The sequence below is a fragment of the Dunckerocampus dactyliophorus genome, chromosome 7 (genome assembly GCF_027744805.1).
Source record: "Dunckerocampus dactyliophorus isolate RoL2022-P2 chromosome 7, RoL_Ddac_1.1, whole genome shotgun sequence".
Taxonomy (NCBI): Eukaryota; Metazoa; Chordata; class Actinopteri; order Syngnathiformes; family Syngnathidae; genus Dunckerocampus; species Dunckerocampus dactyliophorus.
The window spans coordinates 20,424,324-20,446,631 of NC_072825.1; positions in this window are offsets into that span (position 1 = coordinate 20,424,324).

Here is a 22,308-nt window from a genome sequence, read left to right on the forward strand (position 1 = left end):
ATTAATTATGTCCCAAGATTGATTACCTTGTTGATAAAACTTACAATTGGTGCTTGGAATGAATGACTTAACTCAAAAAGTTGACCAAGTAACATTGACTGTAAATGTTGTAAATGTTTTCCTGGCTAAACATATCAAATGCAAATAACAGGTTTGTTCATTAGCATGCCACATGCACATATACTGATTTATCACTGCGTTCAACTCTGTCATTGTTTTTTGCAATTGTATGTCATTGTTGGTGACACTCTGTCTCAAATCTAAAGAACATGAAATGAAATGTGTTTCTAGCAGATGTTTACAAGGTGGAAAGGTGATAACAGCATTTGCTCCTGCTGTTCTCTTGGGTGTGGACCATCATGAAAGATCACCTACAATTGAATGCAGTATAAATTCATCACAATAACATGAGACGATACATTACAGCAGTGGTCCCCAAACCCCGGGCCGCAGCTCGGTACCGGGCCGTTGGTCATTTGGTACCGGGCCGCACAGAAAGAAAAAATAATTTGCATTATTTTGTTTTTTTGGGGTTTTATTTTGAAAAGTGGCCGGATTCTCTCTATTACATCCATCTCACTTGATGCATGTCCATTGTGCGTGTGCTAACTTTATCTCATGCCGCACAGATAGTACTACTAAAACTACTACTGTATTTTTACCATTTTTCTTTCATCTCATATTTGGTCTCAACTGCTGATACTATGTGGGAATGCATAAAGGTAAGTTTTGATGACTTATTGAGTGCTAATGTACACATTTGTCTGAAGTGAATTCTTGCTAGCGCACTGCCTTTTTACCACACACGTCAAACAGCGATGTAATAATCTCTCTGGAAAAACTTGGCTGGAACTTGAACTGGTGGATGGTGGATCGGCATTCATTTTGTGCTTTTAATTTGATGTTATTCATGTCTTAGTTTTACACAATACATAATAAATAAGATAAATTAAATCGCTATCATGTACGATCCCCCTCTGGTTGGGGACCACTGCATTACAGTACACGCTCGTGACTTTTATGCTTAATTAACGTTCATTATATCTTAAAAGTATCCTTAAATTCTTGAAATTATAATTTCTTAAATCAAAAGCTGCACTTAAGTCTAATGAGAAAGAGTACTGGTACTGCACGCATTGGCAGGCATTTAATAGGATATAATTGTTAGTGGGTGCAGGGCTGTTGGAACAGTCCAATTGAACCCACCTCTACGTGGCACCTCCTTACTCTTAGTAAGTGCAAAATCATATGCTATGAAAATTTGAACATCTCTAAAGCACATTTCCCAATGATGAAGAGCCACTGTAATGTAAGACTCAGGAGATGGGCTCCTTCTAATGTATCCACCTTGTATGTGATTAGTTCACAATATTCCACACCCGGTCCTAACTCTAATGGCAGAGATAGTGATAATTGCCTTACAGCCTGTTTCCTTTCCTCTGTCCATTGTTCCTCTAGACTCCATCAATTTTCATATGTCTGCTTCAGCTTGTCTCCCTCCTTTCAGCTCTGTCTCTGCATGCTATGCTGCAAAACTGTTGCTCCTCGGCGTTGCTCGGTTAATTTACTTTGTATGATGCGTTGTTTCAAGGTTGTAATATTGGTTGGCATGGCCTAGTGTCTGGTTTTTTTCCCCATTGCAGAATCGAGTTGCAAGACTAAGCAGCTACTGTATGTTCCGCTGTTAAATCTCTTCCGAGTTGTTTTTTCTTTGTTTTTGTTGTTTTTAATTAACTTCTAGTTAAGGTGGAGGCATTTTCACGTTATTAAACTGTGACTTTCACAATGAGTGAAACCCTATGCATCTGTAAATGAGTAATGACTCAAAACATAAAACCCAATCCACCAGACTATAATTTCTACATAATGAAGGCACATTCTAGAAATTCAGCAAGACTGTCAACTCTCCCACAAACCCTTATCTACCTGCTGCGTTAGATTTATTCCTCATAACTTTACAAACATACAAACTTTACAGCACTTTTAACACAGATCTGACAGAAACCTTACAAAGCGGCACAAAAAAAAAATTATAATTCATCCATGTGATCGGTACCGTTCTCGGACGATTTCAGTCCTGGATGATCGGAATCGTCAGCATAAAACCCTGAACGGAGCATCCCTACAGTACTCTTATACTTTTTCATTGGCATTCACCAATGTTTTCTTATCTGGGAGAGGAACACAAAGAAACATTTTATTGTGTTTTCTTACTCTTCTAGGATTTAAAAAATTTCAATAATATATGTCTATATTTTCATCAACTAAGAATTTCTCCTTCTTAAAAATACCTTTATTATTTATCCTAACGCCTGTTTCCGTGCCAGAGTGTATTGAGCAGAGTAATGCTGCCCATTGCGGAAGTCTTTGTATCTGTAGCTCAACTTTCTATAGGTGATATCACGGTGTTCTTTAACTCATTCAATCCCAGCCATTTTTCAAAAGACAACCCGTTCGCTACCGGCCATTTTAGACGATTTTGCCTGATCCTTCAAGGCACACAGAATTATTATGTATAAACATGGAACCTACCAAAAAAAAGATTAGTGTCCCGTCTTCCATCAGAAAAAAATGTTAGTTTCAACCTTTTTCAGTAGAACATACACGTACGTTTCAAGAAAATATCAGTTCCCAACTAAAAAGGGGAGAAAAAACGCTTTTTGTAAAAAGATACATTTCAAGCATAACTTTCACTTTGACACAAATATTTTTTGATTTTGTGACAGCTAAATATCTAAACAACTATACTAGCGTAAACAATACAAAAAGGGGTTGTTTTACATCAAAATAACAATTTATTTACAACTATAACACCATGAACTATTTACAATTTTCACATTTGGAACTGAACTATGTGTGTGCGTGCGTGTGTGCGCGTGCACGTGTGCGTGCGTTACAATTTCCCTACAATGCGTAACCTTCTGCACGCTTACACTCCTCCACGCTCTCTCACTTATTCCTTCCTGTCATGTGTGATTCTTCACTGAAAAGCCGAGCACGTCTGCCATCTTGTGGCTGTTTTTATGGCTTAGAAGTGCTCTGAAATGTTAGTGCATTAGTGCAGAGTTGCATCATCACCAAAAGTAAAAGACATATAAATATGTTGGGATCGGGCGTTTGGGATTATAAAACCGTATAAAAACGTCTTTGGTATTGAAAGACTTTAAACTGCAAACTAGTTGAGGCGGAATCAACGGTGCCTCTGCCGATCGCAGACAAGTAATGCACTCTGCCTTTGAAAATCAAAATAATAAACGATAAATTCCACATAAATTGAATCAATCGGTTTAAAAATAGATTATTATGCTCAGTCTCATTGGCTCCAGCATACCCCCGCGACCCTAGTGAGGATTAAGCTGCATAGGGAATGAATGAATGAACGATTGCCCGTTCCCAGCTGGAATAGTCACGATAGTGCATGATATGCTGCTATGCTCCCTCCCTGATATCTCTTGATGTACTACAAGTATATTTCATACAGTCAGAATTTAAAGCAAACATAATAAATTTGCCACCCCTCCTAAAGACACTGTTCTTTGCAGTTTGCCTCTGTGCTAGTAGCATCACCATTCAGCCTGCCTGCCAGTCAGGTCCATTTATCATGAGCCAGTGGAGGAGATACAGGAGGAGGGTGGAGTTAAGGAGGGAGCACGTATCCCCTATGTCAATGTCTCTCTTTTGCCAAAACCTAGAGCTGCTCAAGGATAATGGATTCCCTCCTTGTGTCCCTTAACCTCTTCTTAGAGAACAGGGTTAGATTCTTAACATACTTGGAGAACTACAAAGTGGAAAACTTCCAGAAGTCTGGACTGTGTGAGTCCTTTAACACCGCGAGTTTGTTACAATCTGTAATTGTAAGTGTGAGTACATTTCGTAGAAAACATTGTGCTTGGTAATTTTGGATTTGGTTACTTTTTATTTGAGCTGCATTTTTACATAACTGTACTTAAAGTTACCTTATGCTAAATTTACATTTTAATTATGTTTTACCGGTAATATGTGTCTATAGAGCGCGTTTATGAGTACCATATGTGAAAAAAAACTAGCATGCCCCTCTCTTGTTTGCGCCACTTTCGAGAGAAGATGCGCTCAAACGGTTTGTTTTGATGATACAGGTTTTCATGGCATCATAAAAACCTTCTTCCTTATGGACATGATGCTGCCTCTAACCCGCCATGGGTATGAGCCCATCACTTCCACTTCACACAGGACAGCTTTGTTAAACAGCAGGCTTTGCTACAGATCTTAAAATAAAGCTCTGCCAACTATCCACCAGTGCTACAAATTTTATAATTTTGTTTTTCTAGGTGGGGCCGCATGGTGGCCTAGTGGGAGATCGGGAAGACCTGGGTTCGATTCTCCCTTGTGCATTTCTGTGTGGCGTTTGCATGTTCTCCTCTTGTGTGTGTGGGTTTTCTCCGGGTACTCCGGTTTCCTCCCACATTCCAAAAACATGCATGTTAGGTTAATTGGAGACGCTAAATTGTCCATAGGTATGAATGTGAGTGTGAATGGTTGTCTATATGTGCCCTGCCATTGGAAAATGGATGGATGTTTTTCTAGGTTAACCTAGCATGATGTTGCTGTTAAAATATGACAAGAATGTTAGCACTGTAGCTGTAGGATGTGGTTTTTCAATTTCCACCCATCCATTTTCTATGCCGCTTCTCCTCATTAGGGTTGCGGGGGTATGCTGGAGCCTATCCCAGCTGACTCCGGGCGACAGGCGGGGTACACCCTGGACTGGTCGCCAGCCAATCGCAGGGTTTTTGAATTTATTGCTAAAAATACATCTCGGTTTTTGTACCTTGTATCGGTTATTGTACATTGTACATCTAACAAACTAGTCAAGTGCCCAAACAAAACATCCACGCATTGGTGACTCGGTCTCTGTGATGAATGGAGAGTGGTTCTTTTAGATTTGGGACACTGTAGGCACATTCCCGCCGAGGAATCCTTCAATCATCAGTTCCAGTACCACTTTCCATGTCACTTTAGTTGTCATTGTTCATTAGTGACAAAGGATGGTAGCAAGCGAAATAGCTGACCAGCATCATGATGTCTCACGGAGAAAACACTGTAAACACTGCTCCACTTTGGTGGAGAATTGCACAGCACACGTTCAACTCCAACGCAGGACTTTGAAAGGCGTGGTGGTGTCAGAAGAGACGGCATAGTGACTATAGAGAAGCATAAACCACCTGGAGCCACAGCGGAAGGATGAAAGAGCTGTGGGTTGGGAACCCCTGCATTAGACGTTTTGGTTCATCCAATAAGTCGGGGGTCGGCAACATGTGCTACCAAAAAACCCATTTTGCTCCCTCGGCCACTAAAGAAAAATTGTCTGGAGCCGCAAAACATAACAGCGCACACCGAGCTTGAACCGGCGTGTGGCAGGACGGCAGAGATGACAACATGTAGGTCAACTTTGAAATAAATTACTACTTTTGAGAAAAGGTAAGACAGCATCTTTGGCAGAGAAGACAAAGTAATCTGTTCATGCAGAATTAAAAACTATATTTTCTTCTGATAGGTTTCTTTTTTGGGGGTATATATTCATGGTTAGCTAACCGCCGGGGGGGAAAAGACGTCTCTGTCATGGTCCCAAAGAACGCAGGCAGGCAAACATCGGCTTCCCCTCCCTTCCTCGTGCTCATCCAATCACCAGTCAGAACACAGCCATGATACAAAGTCAGATATTTTTAATTATTTTCAAAAACGCTCATTTTCCCCACTTGGAAGTAGTTCCAGCATTGCGAGGGAGCCACAAACAGGAGGCTGAAGAGCCGGTTGTTGCTCCGTAGCCGCGGGTTGCCGACCCCTGTCATAGGTGTTACAGTTATAACTCTACAGTAAAGATACTGAAACCAAAAGGGCCTTCTGCGACGTTGGAAGCACATGAAGTAGTTTTCCAAAATGTTTTAGGTTAAGAAGATGAATGAAGGTGATAATTAAGGGGTGCAGAGACTAACTAGTCCTTATTTAACTCCCAAAACATTCCTTTCTTCCACATAGTGGATTTCTCTCTTTATCCTTGTTGTCCAAAATATATTTTTTCAGCTAGAAATCTAAAATCCATCACCTGGTGAAGAGTAATCTCCTCCACCCTCTTCTCCTCCTCCTCCCGCCACAGCCAGTAGAGTTTTCTGAAATGACAACAGATGGCTCTGAATCATTTTGTTGAATTCTCAATACAGTTCCTTGGCTCTTTCTTGTTTCTTAATACGCCCTATTGAATTAGTCAAGCGCCTGCTGCGTTGGTTTCAGGTGAAAGCGCTGGGCTAAAATGTATCTTGAATAATATACTGCATGTTATGTTTTTACAGTACCCCCAGCTCCAGTCGCATAAAGATAAGAACAAATCTGTACATCCCCTGTATGTCTGTATGTCCCAACCCATGCCTATCACTCTGAAACAATACAAATACAGTGACAAGTCTATCTTGACAAAATCTAAATAGAAGTGCCCAAGCCAACCAGGGAATGTTTGCAGAGGCCATTGCCGTAGTTTGGCTCTCTTGTCTGTGTCTGTCTACTCAAGATGATGGATGGCTTTCAGAAGACAGTAGGGGCGAACCTGTGCTTTTGCCAAATCTGTTTTGTAATGTTTTTTACATACTTAGCGTTAAAAAGCAAGACAGTTAGAGCAAATATACTTGTCATACATGCAGTACGAATCTAAGCAGGGGAGTTTATTTTCATTTTATGGAATGAATTTAGCGTCTTGGTGATTTGGTAAAATATCAAGTTGTTTTAGTTTAAAATGAAAGTGCTTTTACTAAGCCCTACTGAGAGCACACTGTTTTGTGCGTCCTTAACACTAATGCTAATAAGCAGAGGCGCTAAGAGTGTTTATGCACTATAGGAGGGGGCGCCTTAGCGATGGGGGGAAAATTATTTTGAGTTAGCACCCCTGCGCTCATTCTCTCCCAGCAGTGACGTGCTGTTGCATCACCACATATCATATCACCATCCATCCATCCATTTTCTATGCCGCTTTTCCTCACTCGGGTCGTGGGTATGCTGGAGCTTATCCCAGCTGACTTCGGGTGAGAGGCGGTACACCCTGGATTGGTCGCCAGTCAATCGCAAGGCACTTATAAACAAACAATTTTGCACACCTATGGACAATTTAGAGTCTCCAATTAACCTAACATGCACGTTTTTGGAATGTGGGAGGAAACCGGAGTACCCGGAGAAAACCCACGCACACACGGGGAGAACATGCAAACTCCACACAGAAATGCCCAACGGAGATTCGAACCCAGATCTTCCAGATCTCCTGACTGTGTTCCCCCCATATCATATCACATTCCCCAAAAATAAACTTTCAGTCATATTTTCCTTATTATCAATATAACACACAATTTGGGTGGACAAACAAATAGTCTTTATGTTCATAGTACATATTCAACTATGTATTAAATTGATACTAATGTATTGTGCACTGACCAGTCCAGGGTGTACCCCGCCTCTCACCCGAAATCAGCTGGGATAGGCTTCAGCATACCGGCGACCACAGTGAGGATAAGCAGCATAGAAAATGGATGGATGGAGGGTATTGGCACTGAATGAATACCTATGTGCATGAAATGACAAATGTTTTATAGAAAAATGTTTTTTCAAAAGGGCGTAACATTACCTTACTAATATATACAATTCACAAAACGTATAATCATCAATATCACGTCAAAGTCATTCTATATGTGCATGGCTCAGATCAAGGGTACCCAAGTGTTACATTTAAAATTTTAAACTCGTGGATAGACCTTGGTAATGTTATCAACACAAACTTCAAACATTGCAAAACACACACACCCAACATACAAGAGCTCGAGACATCTTCCATTTCCCATAGCAACCCTCCGTAGTTCACTCTTAAATGTAAAGTACATAACTTGGTGTCCACTCGGTGTTAGACTTTTGTTCAAATAATCTTATTTTACTCTTTTATACACAAAAGAATCACTTTAGTTGCAGTGTTGAGTAATTATTCCATGAATATATACCATTGTAATCATCATGGGGTTTGTTTTTGCATGGAATTATGTTCTTCAAAATTTTCATCGGCAGGCGGACACGAAGGTTATGTACTTTTCACTAATGATTACACAACAGTTATTTTTTTTTACACTGAGAATATTTGAATAAAACACATTAGAAACCAATTTCAGACATCATTCTTTAATTCTAAGTAGAAATCATGACAAAATGATCAGAGAAAATATTGTTTATTTCACAACAAAAGTAGACATGCTTTACATGTAACATTTTAATGTCCAAATATAGACAGTTTTTTTTACAACATAGCCGTGCTAGCGCAAAATAAAAACATGAACAGGCTTAATTTATGGTTTGGTAAGCTTCCTCACTCTATAAACATCAGAGTGATAGGGATAGTACACATTGTTAGAACAACAATTTCAAATACTACTCAAGTGAAGTTGAAGACAGCAAAGGGTACCCTTGATCTGAGCCATGCTCATATACAAATATAAATGTTCTGTAGCCAAGAAGGTAATGTCTGTTCATTAGAAACAGCAACGAGCGGGAGCCGCCATTTTAAAAAGAATGGAAAAAAAAATGGAAATATGTTTAACTATGACCACAACACCACTTACCATAATTTTCGGTGTATAAGCCGCTACTTTTTTCTTAAACTTAATGAGCGAGTAGACCACTATCTCTATCTGTTTCTGTTCACCCATCTAAATGATCCGTATCTGTACTCGGAGTAGGTGGGGTATAAACTGGAAGTGGGCAGGGTTTAACTGGAAATGGGTGGGCCTTAAATTGCTACTTTATAGTAAGTCTGAAATTGACATGGATTGATCAGAAGTTGCTATATTTATTGTTTATGAATCAGCTACATGTGTACTGTGTATGTGTGTACGCAATCTGTAAGAATTCTATTATTTAGTTATTTTTTTTTAATGAGCTGTGTGAAGTTGGTGATTCATGCAAACATGCAGTGATGGCAAAGAGGGAAATAATCTGTCAACATTGTTCACTGTATTTTTCTCAAAAGCACCGCGTTCAGTACTACAAGCGAAGTTTTCCAACTTTATATCACTAGCCAAATTATAAGCCGTGTACGTGAACGAGTCGCCGATGAACTCCTCTGTGGCCAATCACAGAGCATGAAGATTGAATACATAATGAGGATTTTCTTTCATCACAATTACGGATAGTGACGAGATGTACTTGTTTCATGCTCGTATTTGGCAGAAATGCATTATCCGTAACCCGTTATAAACAAATATCCGGCTCATCTCTACTTTGAACCATTGGCCAAGGAGCTCATGAGCTCTCTCTGGTGGACACAGGCAGCTGAAAGAATCATTGCAGCGCTCCGCCAGCCATGGCCAATGAACTGCTGTGCTGGAGAAGAAATGCATGATGGGAAAAAGTTAAAATAGTTGTTTTTTATTTTTGTTTTTTCTCGTATTGGTACTTGTCTTGTATATTTCTTAACTATCTTTAGAGTGTTAAGTTGCTGTGTGATGATTTTAGCCTTCTATCTAAGTTGACACAGTGAGTCGCGTAATAACCTCCTGTGATTTCCGATGGGTTTGTAAGCTTGTGAGTTTTCTCACAGCTCGTGGTTGGCTCCTGTCAAATATAGAGCTGCCTTGTCCTCACGGGATCGTGTGCGCCACAATATGCAATTTTAGGACGTGGACATGTGCGGCTTATAGTCCGCGACGCCTTGTATGTGTACAAATCCTCTGACTGCACATCACTGAATGGAGGCGCAAAAATTGGGTATGCATTATACGCATGCATTATTATAGGGATGTGGTGCTAGGGGGGGCGCTATTGCAATGTGGGGGAAATTATTTTAAGTCAGCGCCTCTGCGCTCCTTCATCACCAGCGCCCCCCCAGTGACCTTGGGCTTGTTTTTTTTCCAAAGTTGCGAGTGAGTCGCGGTTGCATTTTTTGGGCTTGCTTTTGAATATGTAGTTGCTTATTTGGGCTTGTTTTTCTGCCTGTGCGAATCCCCCTTAATTATCTCCCATTTCCCCACCATAGAGCAAAACGCAAATGCGGTAGCTAGTTTGTCCTTTTCTACACCCCTATTTCCTGTTCACCTAAAAAAACTACACAGGCTCCAGATAGCCTCCGTGCAGAACAATTTGACTGTAAAATTTTCCACACAATAACATTTTAACAGTACATAAAAAATATTAAAAATAATAAGAAATTACATTTATATAGGTATGTAAAAAATAGAAATAGAACAAGAATAAAAAAATGTCCGTGCACCAGGCTAACTGACATAACAGGTATGGGTTTCACAGTCCCTAAACACAATGACACAAATTCATGAGAAAAATTGCCACTTACGTAGCTTGTCATTCATCAATCACTGTTTAAAAATGCATCCAAAGAATTCAAGACTGAAATTATGAATGTTTGTAATGTGTTGGCATACCCCTCAGAATGTAGGGGTCACACCATCTTTCAAATCACTTAAGCACCACTTGTCACTCACTGTAAGGACTTCAGGTCCAAGCCTGTCTCACACAGTATGTTTGGACTTCATCCACTTGTGGTGGGCGTATCCCCGGGTGGAATCAATTAGCTGTGGACGGATCACAAGTGGCGTCATGCGCTATACATTGGCACTCTTGATTCTATGTTAACAGATCATGATTTTCCTGATTTCCAACAAATCAGAGGTCGACCACAGTCTGGAAACAGATTCTGTTGGACCTTAGATAGTTCCAGTGAGCTCTGGGTCTATTTAAAACTATCACGTCTGATCAGCAAAAATTGGAATAGGTGGAACATCTTTAAAAAGTGAATCCAAACATTTTCAAGCCAGGTGAACAAATGCGGTGTTAATTTTCTTGCCATTAATCCAATCCTCTCCATGGCATTAGGCCACAAACTGCTTCCATGTGGCATAAAGGTATGCTGACATAGTATTGGTATTCTTCTGTTGGCCCAGCTCTCTGGCCTAAATATTTATGCAGGGGACTGGCATGTGGAGATAAGGAGTATGGCTCCATTTATGATAACACAGGGGGATTCAGACAGAATATTTAATCAAACACTACCGTTTGTACATCTGGGAATGAAACATTTCAAAGAATTCAAATACCTCTATGCCAAAGCTTTTCAGCACAAGAAGGATTACAAACTTTTACTTACCATTGAGCAGTTGTAATAAGTGCACAAAATGTGCAATTACAGTACAGGGTTTCAAAAAGCTATTGGACAAAAGAGAAAACAATGTAGAGCTGCACACACATCTTTTATTGATACAAAAAGGAGCAAAACCTGCAAACTGCTCTAAACTCAGATTCAAACACTGACGGTGGACTTTCTTTGAAAAATCTTTTTATTTATTGGACAGCCATTTTTGGAATATACGTCAATCTGACCCTAGAATCTGTTGTCTGGCGTGAGTTATCTTTTACATTGAAGATTATAAAGGTCTAAAAGTTACCCTTGGTGGAAAGACTCCCAGGCCACCTGATTTGAAAAATACAAGAAAATACATGAAAAAAGAAAAAGAACATTGCATACCATTGAGTTGACCTGGACTGACTCTCCTGGTTGGTTTAAATGCAGGTGTTTTAAACTGGATGGATTACTCCACTGGCCACCGTTGTTTTTTGTCAATTGTTTTACTTATTTATTGATCTGTATATCTCTCTGTACTATATTTAGACTGTATTTAATACTGTATGCTTTTGCTGTAGTCAGTTACCGTGGGTGTGTTATGTGTGTTAAAATATGCCGTTGGCTCTGGGTATTTGGGTGATACGTCTAAGTCCATGTTTAATACCTAGTAGGTTTCCATTTAAGCATGACTGCATTTTGAAACATGCGTCATAAAAGCTATTTTTTGTCTTCTATATTAAGACAGGCTGCTACTGAACCATAGGTTCAATCTTTAATGACCCAGCTGATGAGTTCCGTGTTCCGTTCTAGTTGACTGTACGTATAAACTGTGGTTACTGTACCTCATTCATCTACCACTCTTATTCCAGCTTCCTCTCCTAAAGGAGTCTAGGGAGAGGAGACCAAGCAAATTAGGGAGTTATCTCTTGACACACTTTGACGAGCTCTGGAGTCTCTCTTGTGTTTACCTTTCTTATAATCCACCTAGCGACATTATCTTCCGCCACTTGGCAGTTGTTTTTATGCTAATCCACACATCTATAAAGAGGAGTTTGATTTAGCGTCCTCACTGATTTTATAATCTTTTATAATCTTTGTGAATCTACTTGGACTGATAAAGAGAGCAAAAAGTGAACTTTTTGTTTTCTGTTCTTTTTTTGGATAATATCCCAGCACATTGTTATAAAAACATGCTATCTTAAATATGCCAGCAAAATCTTGATTTAAAGTTTCGTATCCCTTTGTTTAAACCCACAGGGCGCTTGTTTTATTGTGTGAATGACTCTATACACAATGATGCTGCCAGTACGTGTATGTGTACGTTAGATTTTTTTTTATCAGATTTCAGCTTCTATGTGTTTTCATATCATTGTAATGTGCCCAGGGCCTTCAGAATCAGGAGTGCTGGCCCATGTCACACACACATACTGTTTTGATTTGTATTATTTGTATTAAAGATTTCTATTACAGCATAATACAAGAAGGGTCAAACTTTCACCATAATAACACCTTTATTAATCATACAGAAATTGTCCAGTGCCATTTTAAAATTCTGGTCACAGAAGGTCTAGTCTAGGGGTTGTCTTGGCTAACTTTAGTCGTAGGTAGCGTGGCTTCAGTCCCCGCTCAGTGTTCGTGTGAACGCCTGACTCTACTTGTGCCCTGTGATTAACTGGCGACCAGTCCAGGGTGTAGTCCGCCTTTTGCCTGAAGTCAGCTGGAATGGGCTCTAGCTCCCTGCAACCCCTGAACAGAATAAGCAGTAAAAAGCGGATGGGTGGAACATTTAACATTCTTAACTTCTATACAATTTTAAAAAGTTAAGCGTAAGAAAAAAATGTGATAAATGTCATGAGATCAAACGTAGATGGATGTGCCAGGGAGGTGAAATGCTTTTCCTTAACAATAAACATGTCTGACTTTGCACTGCACATTGTTTATTATTGTCGACATTTTAGCGTTCATTCCGAGCAATGTGGGATATGGTCATAACACATTTTGGGAAAGGGGCTATGGTGACAAAATCTGGTTTAATTTAAAAAATGTGCAGCACATGTGGTGGACACAATCTTTGGGGATGATGGTGTTTTTGTCTTCATACTTTCTCCCAAGACCTCTTTTGTCAGTGGCCTCAACGTGAGCGCAGTACCATTGAGCTACAATTCTTTTACAAAAAGTAACCATTTTACTGTGCTTCTCGGAATTACAGATTTTGAAGAGGCATCAAACGCATCGATTCAAAATGGTTTTAAAAGCAGAAAACTGCTTGTGGTTACCAGTTGCAAATGTTTTGATATGGTTTGTTGTTACACAGGAGAGGGGTGAGGTGCTGCGTCACACCGTCTTTCAAATCACTGAAGCACCACTTGTCACTCACTGTAAGGACTTCAGTGTTTGCGCTTGAAAAAATGATGAAGGAGAAGATGGCCATTACGGATGAGCGAGTACACCACTATCTGTATCTGTATCTGTATCTGTATCTGTATCTGTATCTGTATCTGTATCTGTTCACCCATCTAAATTATCCGTATCCGTATCTGTACTCGGAGTGGGCAGGGCATAAACCAGAAGTGGGAGTGGTTTAATTGGAAATGGGTGGGGCTTAAATCGGTCCATTATTTTAAGTTTGAAATTGACATGGATTGCTCAAAAGTTGCTGTATTTATTGTTTATTATTCAGCTATATGTGTACTGTGTATGTGTGGAAGTGATCTGTAAGGCGTTATTATTTCATTATTTTTTAATGATCTGTGTGAAGTTGGTGATTCATGCAAAAATAATGGCAAACAGGGACATAATCTGTCAGCCTTGTTCACTGTAGTTTTCTAAAAAGCACCGCGCTCAGTTCTACGAGCAAAGTTTTCCAACTGACTTTATATCACCAGCCAAATTACAAGCAAGCAGACGGAAAAAACTCCAAAAAAACACAGGCGGTGACCGATGCAACACTTACAGCTCTGTCTTGTCAAATGCACCGTGCATGTGTAACCCCCGCTGAAGGCACTGTAGCTCTGGGTGGTGCAGGTCTCCTGAGCTCTGCGCTGTGTTTATTTGTGGTAATGAACAGGAGACTCGGAGCTTGTTGCAGACAGTGACACCGTTTATTTCCTGGTGTGGGACAATGTGTACTGGTCAATACAGTGAGGCTTGTTACAGACTCGGGTCACAGGGCTGATGAACTCCATTAAACATTAACAATGTACAATATACATTACATAAACAATAATAAGCATGTACGTGGTGTGCGACAATGTGCACTGGTCACTACCGTGAGGGTTGTTACAGACTACAATGACAATGAGTTACATTAGCATCGTAGCTAACCATACAATTGCACTCACCTCGGGTCACAGGGCTGATGAACTAAAGCTGTAATGACACTCTGCCCTATATATAGCCCACGAGTGAGAGAGGGCGCTATTGAGCCATTACTCCAACCACTGTTAGAACAAGTGGGATCACAATAACCAAAGTAAACCTGTTACACATGTTATGAAACAAGTTTACCAAGTAACTTTAGATACGAGCTGAGCTGAGGAAAACCTAAAAAAACCCGTCAGGCAGTGACCAACGCGACACAAGCCATTTTCAACTCTGTCTTTTCAAATGCACAGCGCACGTAATGAAACAAGTTTACCAACTAACTTTAAATATCATTCAAACCAAAATAGAGCAAAATAGAGAACGTGAGCTGGAGTCGAGCCAAGCAAGCAGAGAGCCACTGTCTGTATTGTGTCTTTGTGTGAAAGAGTGAGAGGCATGGCTCCTTTCTCTGCCTGTGGCGAGTCTGTCTAGGGTGGGGGGTGGTCGCTGTGTGTGACTGGCCAATCACAGTGAGTGAAGAGTGAATACTCAAGTAGTTACTCAATGAGGATTTTCCTTCATCACGATTAGGAGCAATGACGAGCTGTACTTGTTTCATGCTCGTGCTCGGCAAAATGCATTATCTGTAACGGATACTCGTCTAAACGAATATCTGGCTCATCCCCAATGGCCATGCATTGAGGAGTGAAAAAAGATGAAAGTCGTTATGAGACAGGTTTGAAAAATTGTTGGCAGAAAGTTTTAATTTCAATGCCGATATCAAAGCCTCCATTTCAGTAAGGTGCAAGCATTTCTATGTCTGGAAATGTTGTGTTTGAGACAAAAGGCTTGACTAAGGCATACTTATTGCTGAAGCAACACCACAAGAACGGTATCCTAACATGCAAAGGTTGAATGGAAGAAACCAGACTCTTTTTGTTTGTTAAAGACTTCTTTTTGTTTTTTTGTTTCAAGAAACAAGTGTCCAGATGCTTCCATTCAACCTTTTCGAATTGATTTAATATACTGGGTTTTTTTAAAATGAAAAATGTTTCAGAGGTAAGGTTGTTGATGTTGGACCTAAAAGAGGGCCTGCTGGCTCACAATCTCTTTTCTAGTTAATTCCAGAGAGTTTTGGTGGGGTTGATGTCAGGGCTACACTGAACTTGACAACAGTGACTATTTCAATGTCTATATATGTACACTCCTGATCACAATTTTAAGATCAGTTGAAAAATTGCAGGAATAACCTCACTCTTTTGGGCCGTCCTGCATGTTCCCCCCATCTAAATCCAATTGAGAACATTTGGGGATGGATGGCAAGGGAAGTTTACAAAAATGGACATCAGTTCCAGACAGTGGATGCCCTCCGTGAAGCCATCTTTACCACCTGGATCAACATTCCCGCTAGCCTCCTGGAAACACTGGCATCAAGCATGCCCAAACCAATTTTCGAGGTGATTAACAAGAATGGTACAGCTAATCATTACTAAGTCCTTTTGTGGTCATTTGATTTCTATTTGGGGGGGGGGGATTCTGTTTTGTTTTTTTTTAGCTATGGTCTTAAACTTTTAATCAGCCGTTGAACAGCCTATTTCAGTTTAATGGTTGTTTACAATAAATTGCTTACTCAAAAAAAATGTTTGTGTCAATCCCATTTCTTGTTTTGGGATTTTGAAGCTTACTTAGAAATTGAAGTGCCATGTTCTACTTAGAACCTTCTTAAGATCCAACAATGCAAAATGTGAATGGTTGCAATTTTTCAACTGAACTGGTCTTAATATTTTGATCAGGAGTCTATATAAAGACAAAGCTTTGTGTTTTATTATTAGTCATTAGTATCAACATTTCAGCCTTTTATTTTTACTTTATGCTTTTTTGGTCTATTTTCCCCACTTTTTGCTGTTTCTTTTTTTGTTTAATTATACTTCTGCACATGGCCCCAGGCGCACTTTGGACACCCTTGAGCTACACAGTCAACTGTACTGTTTTTTTAAAATGATCTATCATTGAAATTACAATAAAATTTAGAACACTGCAGCATCTGTGTCCCATTCCGCTGCCAAGTATCTTTAATTCGCTAATAATGCTGTTTGTACAAAACATGTAATACAACTTGACAGAGAAATGTCAAGCATCCTTATGAACATTTGATTCCAGGTCTAGACTCTGGTCACGTTGTACTTGATTGTTTGTTAGAAAATCCCACATTTATTTCTCCAAGGACCCCGTTAACAAGCACTAGGCAGCTAACATGTTTGAGCTTTGGAGTGGAATGTCAATTCAAAATGCAAATTTGGCTCAATCCTGCTATCTGGTCCTCCAGCAGAATAACACCTGCCAAAAAAGGAAGTGTGCACCCGAGCTGTGGGGTTTGTCCACAGCAACAGGCAGCAGACGATGACACTTGATTTCCTGCCATGAACAAGACTCGAGTATATGTTAGTGATGGGGGTCGGGGGGTGAGGTAGACATTAGAGATGCGGAGGGATATGTGTGGTTCAGAAGACTGGCATGGCTGTAACATTGAATTGTTCAACAGCTGTTTGCAGACAACAGGGGCACAATCTGCGTTCAAGTGTTGTTCACAATGCATGCATAATTTATGTATTCTTTGTATTATGCTGCTGTTTATCATTATCAGTCACACACTTGTCATATCCACTGCGACCAAAAGTCAGTGATCACTATCAGGCCAGTCATTTTAGGTGGCGTGATACAAACAGATGCTATCGCCGACTTGAAATGCCAAAGAATACTTGTTAAAACATGACAGCACATCATAGCAATGTCTGGATACTAGCAGCTGTGAGCAGACAGTAATTTGAATGAATTTCCAATGCTTTCAGGCAATGCCCTGACAGTAGTGTCACGTATAGGGTAGCAACATTTCTGGTAATAGTTCACATTTGGTTAGAATTGTCATGACAGGCAAATCTCGAACGCACAATTTTGAGGTAAAACCCGGAGTTTGAACAGCTGTATTGCATGATGTCATGTCAGATCTCATTCAACACAAGACCTCAGAAAATGACACGAGCTCAGTGAACTCTCTATGTTGGTCACCGCTTCCATCACTGGGAAAAGTTAAAGGTGCTATCAGCCTTGATGACATGGCTGCCCAGAGGCTGCCTAGTTTGAATGTGCTGCAGGCATTATGCCCGGCGTAACACATGCACCTGTACTAGTTACATTGTTGTGAACTAATGTTGGTAATTTGACCAATTTTAGCTAATAATGTTAGCTCTCATTGAATGTATAGCCTATTGTAACAACAGCATGACAGAAAATTGTTGATTGCCATTCATGGACTGCTTGTGTGTGTCTGTGTGCACACGCTATGTACATGAGTATGTGTACATCTGGCAGCCGTGAGTGACCGATCATCTTATTCACACCGAACGACAATTCACTCCGCTTTTTATGCAGATTAACTCGTAATAGTGATACAGACATTTTTTGTGCAAGCTAGTCTTTTAAACCACTGTTGGTAACATATGATAGCCGGCGGTGGTATTAAAGGGCGGTTATACATTTTATTGTTCTTACACAGTGGCTAACTTATTTTGACTGTTATGTAAGAGTTCTGAATGTTAAAATGTTTTATCCACCCATCCATCATTCCAGACAACTTGACCCTGGAACAGACAAATTGAATTTGAGTTCTTCCTTCTGGGGAAAAATACCTTAAATTCAGATAAAGCATCATGACGCCGTCTGCATTGGACCTTCAAGGTTTTACTTTAGTTTCTTTGTTAAACTGGATATTTGAACCAAGGTTATGCTGCAAGACACTTGATTGTAAAACATTTAATTTCCCTGTTTGCAAATTTCAAGTTACTTCCTGTAAATTTCCACATCTTCATGTCAATTTCCATGACTTCCCAAGGACTGTTTCCATCTTTAAGCAGCAGCATTAATGGTAATGTTTCTGTCAGCATTCACTTTTTTACTATCCAAACTTTGTTGCTATTTGTACATAAGTAAGAAAGTAATTTTGTCTGTGAGGCATTTCTTCTTTTAAATAATGAGGTTTCTTAATTGTATAGCAGTCAATACAGTTTTAGTATAAGAAGCTATAGGTAATACAGTATTTAGTTTAAGCATTTTCCTCAGACCATGACATATTGTAGGATAGTAATCCCTCGTTTATCGTGGTTAATTGGTTCCAGACCCGACCGTGATAAGTGAATTTCCGTGAAGGATGATTCCTTATTTAGAAATGGAATATTTTCATTCTTAGAGCATAGAAAACCCATTTACAACCATCTAGATAAGGTTTTTAACAGTATTAGATCCCTCTAGACATGAAATAACACTCCTAGAGTCAACTTTATACCAATATACAGTAGTAGACATGATAACAGAAAATAAGCCATTTAAGAGGATATGTATAAAACAAAAGTACTCGTGTGTGAAATGAGTTCCCGTGTTGGACAGAAAGTGACGTTGGGGGTTTGGAGTTAAGATTTAGTTTTCTGTGGGCTAGTGGCTCGTGTTAGGGATTATTGTGCCTGTTGTGAGATAATTCAGACCTGTAATAAAAGCCTGTTGCAATCAAGTCTAGTGCTTGTGTGTCTCTCCGAACATTAGTGTAGAATACTATCATGTCAACACAGTGTCTTTGAATGCTTATCTGATTGCGTTATATTTGTATTTTACCTTAAATTCTGGTGTATAAGCCGCATCGGTGCATGAGCCACAAAATTTATAGGAAAAGACAGCTTTGTATATATATATAAGCCACAACGGACTGTAGGTCGCACATGTCCACGTCATTAAATGGCATATTGTGGCACGCACGAGTCCGATAAGGAGCCAATCATAAGCTACGAAAAAACTCACAAAGAAGCTACAAAAAAACTCACAAAGAGCTTGTCTGCCCTTTGGAAATTGCAAGAGGTCATTACTCAATATAGCAGTCTGACTCACAGTGGCAGCAACTTAACACATATAATACCAAAAAAGTATACGAACAAGTACAAATACGAGTTTAAAATAAAAAAAGAAATATTTTAAAGTTTTCCCATAATGCATTGCATCTGAGCAAAGCATTTCATTGGAGGACAAGCAGCACAGAAAATGGATGGATGGATGGTGCTGCAATGCTGCCTCTGGGGGAGGAGCCAGAGGAGCCCAGAGCCCAGAGGGAGGCTGAGGTAATTGCAGTGCCCAGCAAGCACCAGTGGATGCTCTGCTCAGGCTCAATGCATTATGGGAAAACTTTAAACTTGCTTTTTTTCCATTTTAAACTCGTATTGGACCTTGTTTGTATATTTCTTGGGGATTATAGGTGTTAAGTTGCTGTATCATGAGTTTAGTGTTCTTTGTAAGATGACACCGTGAGGCAGACTTTTATATTGAGTAATGACCTCCTGTGATTTCCAATGGGTTGACAAGCTGGTCATGAGTGCTCTCTGATAGTGATTTCGTGATTTGCTCCTGCCAAAAAAAGAGCTACCGTTTCCTCACTGACTCACGAGCGGCACAGCATTTAAACAATTAGTAGTAGTTGTGAAGTAAAGGAGATGTCACAAGATTAGAATTTAGCCATAAATTAGCCTCACTGCTGTGTAAGCCGCAGGGTTCAAAGTTTAAGAAAAAAGTAGGGGCTCATAACCAGAAATGACGGTAGTTTATATACATTTTTATTATTGAAAATTTAACATTTAGGCAAAAAATACATAAAATGTGTTTAAATATGCATATTTTTTTATTAATAATAGATAGGCCATAATTAACAACAAAACACCATAATTTATTAATGAATATATTTTTGAAAAACCTTGATAGGGCGACACCGCAAAATTCAAACCACACAGTGGCGAGGGACGACTGTATTTCTTGTGTTTACTTAGATGCACATGGTGTTCCTTTTTTGTGCGCTCTTGTGTTGATAATGTTGATGGACCGGTGTTCGGGGAAGATCTCATATCTCAATTTTGTTTTGTTCTCGCTCTTTGTGTCAAGGAGTGTTCCAGGCTGTGGCTGTGATGATCAGCTCCTGATAGTGTCTAATAAAGCTGCACATACCCTCGCGAGCATTCATCTTTAACCTGACACACTTGTGGGCGCCAACGTTCATTTTGTCTGTGTGATGAGGCGGGACAGGGGACAATATGACAGAACTATGACTGCCGCATGATGCTCAATCGCCCGGCAAAGACAAGAAGAAATACTGTGTAACATTGTTGATGCTTTTAACAGTGTTATTGTGGAGGACTAGAACAGGAAAATTATACTACAAGGGAATGATGGCAAATATTATTCGATAAGCAGAACAGGAGGACTGTGCCTCCCTATCACTGATTCAATAGATCATACAGAGCAGTGATTAATTTGCAATATGATTGCTTATTAATAAACGTCAATCTCAGGAAACGTAGCCGGGTGGATGTGGCTAACATATATAGTTTCATTAGCATATGGCAGGGATTCTGACGCCCAGGGGTCTGCAAGCCATAGGTTAGAGGCTGTATCATGAAAAAATCATTAAAAATAACGTTAGCTCTGTGTTGCATTTTCACTTGGTGCATGCTGTCATGCTATGTGTGCTCATATGTCCATTTGGCTCAGTAATAAGCCTTGTATTGAATTAATTTTCTAATTGACTTCTGTATGTTACGTGCCTTTGTTTTGATAATTATTTACAACTATTACGTTTACGTGTAACATTAGTTGCATAGTACTGATTATTTTCATTCTGTTGCAGACCAAAGCACAGCAAAAGAGCATAAAAATCACGGTTCACCACATCTTACCATAGCTTGTCACCACTTAAATATTCAATACACATACAAATACAAATAAATTCACCAAATAAAAGACAAACCTGCCAGGAGATATCTTACCCATCTAAAACCGGCTCAGTTTTAAATTAGTAGCTTATGTGTGCAGTTGAAAAATAAGACACTTGATTTTATAGCCCTTTAAGTGCCAAAGTTGCAAAATTGCAACAAGCAACATTGCTGAATTTAACAAGACATTTCTGCAAATATGCTACCTTATCTAGTTAATACTTTACACCAGGAGATGGCAGACATCTGTAACTTTAATCTGAGCAACGTTTGCGGATGTCGTTTTATGCCAAGTGCAGGAGTTTATAGACTTTTAAAACCACCGTGTACGTGCGACAGCGGGTCTGCCCAAGAAGCAAATACATTCACCGATGCTTTGCTTAACGATGTTTAGGGTGGCAGAAGGGGACGTGGTGGGTTGTCAAAACACTGCTAACTGTGACGGGGGTGGCGGGAATGTAGAAAAAAAAACATTGGAATAGCGGCATACCCGGTAGTACCTGGGAGAGTGCATTTTTAATCGGTAGATAAGACCTGAGAATACAATGACCTGTAATATTCACAGGCTTACTAGATAGATAGATACTTTATATCTATCTATGTAATAATAGCAGTTGAGGCAGCAGTGGTGTTCAAGATCCCGCTGTAAGTGACGACGATGATGGCTGGGTTTGCTTGAGAGCTGAGGAAGAGTATCACAAGTCTGATCAGACATTTTGATGAGGTGGTATCGTGGAGACAGGGACCTGACAAATTCTGAACCTGGTGACATCATAATATGCAAATTAGATGAGTACATTTACTCCCATCACAAACGTTGGGTCAAACTGATGATTTTTCTAATTTACAGTATGCCTTTATCTCACTATTATCTAACCGTTTTCAAGCTACAACCTTTTGAAATGAAACTGGGGCGCCTAAAGGGTAATATAATGTCTTGATATATACAGTATTTAATAATGCATCAAGGATGTTTTATTGTGTGGTTTATGTTTTTTTAAGTGTGCAGGAGTAGGGGGTGTGGTGGGAGTACATGTCTGAAGGGGTACACGACTGTGAAAAGTTTGAGAACCA